This window comes from Neophocaena asiaeorientalis, unplaced genomic scaffold (genome assembly GCF_003031525.2).
Source record: "Neophocaena asiaeorientalis asiaeorientalis breed wild unplaced genomic scaffold, Neophocaena_asiaeorientalis_V1.1 scaffold19, whole genome shotgun sequence".
Lineage (NCBI taxonomy): Eukaryota > Metazoa > Chordata > Mammalia > Artiodactyla > Phocoenidae > Neophocaena > Neophocaena asiaeorientalis.
The window spans coordinates 2,121,300-2,122,831 of NW_020173388.1; positions in this window are offsets into that span (position 1 = coordinate 2,121,300).

Here is a 1,532-nt window from a genome sequence, read left to right on the forward strand (position 1 = left end):
TGCGCGCCCGGAGCCTGTGCTCCGCAACAGGAGAGGCCACAACAGTGAGAGGCCCGCAAACCGCAAAAAAAAAAAACAAAAACAACTTAAAATCCCTAATTGGGGTATGTTGTAAATAAATTATATATATTTTATATATATATAAAATATACATATATAAAATTTCGGATGATGATTAATGCTATTTAAAAAAAGCAGATGAGATTGATGAGTGAAATTTTTATTTTAATAAAAGATATTTAAGAAAGATCTTTTTCAGAAGATGACCTATGAGTATAGAATTGAAAGGAATTTGAAAGCAAAATGCAGACATTTAGGGAGAGGGTATATTGGACAGAGGGTAAACCAGTTGTAAGGCTCTGAGTTGAGAGAGTAGTTGGTGTATTCAAGGCACCATAAGGATGCCATAGAAAGCATGATGAGATTAACAAAGCTGGGTCAAGTAGAAGACAAGTCATTTTAGAAACTTTGGACTTCTGCTATTCAATTTGGGAAAACCATGAGGGTTTTGAGCAGAGAACAGATGAGATCTGACATATGTTTTAAATGGGACAATAGAAGCCATGTGGAGAATATACTATAGAAGCAAAAAGCGTAAGAGGCAGGGAACTAGTTTATTTTAATATTTAATTTTAATATTATTGGCAAGAAATTATGGTGGTTTAACTCAAGGTGTTCAGAATGAATGAGGTAAAGAGTGTTCAGATTCTGGATCTATCTTGATGAAAGTCATTAGATTTGGTAGTACAGTATTTGTGGGGTTCAAAAGGAACAGAAGAGTCAAGGATAACTCCAAGTTCACTGGCCTGGACAAGCAGAAGAATTCATTGTATGATGGTAAAAAGCACTCTGCAGTCTAACTGCCCACTAACCTTAGAGCTTTCTCTCACTAACTGGAATATTGGACAAGCCATTTGAGTTCTTCATGCCTCCGTCTCCCCGTTGATAAAATGAGCATGGTAATAGTAACTACCTCACAGGGTTATTATGAGGGTTAGATGAGTTAGTAGTTAATAAATCACTTAGAATAGTGTCTGGAACATAGTATGCCCCATCTAAGTGTTTGTTGAAATATAACTGAGAGGAAGACACTGGAGTGAGAAGCAGTTCTGAGATGAAGAAAGTCGAGAATTTACTCTAGTTTAAAATAGCTATTAGACATGTAAGGGAAGAAGATGTGTAAGTAGATGGATATATTAATCTAAGGCTTCCAGATAGTTATTTGATAGTTATCAGTGTATAGATGCCTGGACAGGAGCCTGGACAAGATCCTTAAGGAGAGACAGCAGATAGTAAGATGATAGAGGAATGAGTTCCGAATCATCCCAGCTTTGAAGAACACAGATTTTAGGGCTTGGAAGAAAGGAAAAACCAGGGTGGCAGGAGGAGAAATGAAATAGGTTTTGGAAGCTATGCAAAAAAAATATTTCTAGAAAAAGAAAGTACATTTACATTAAAAAAGACATTTTACAAAATACAATACCCATTCATATTAAAAATTCTTAAATATAGGAATTGATGGTCACTACCTT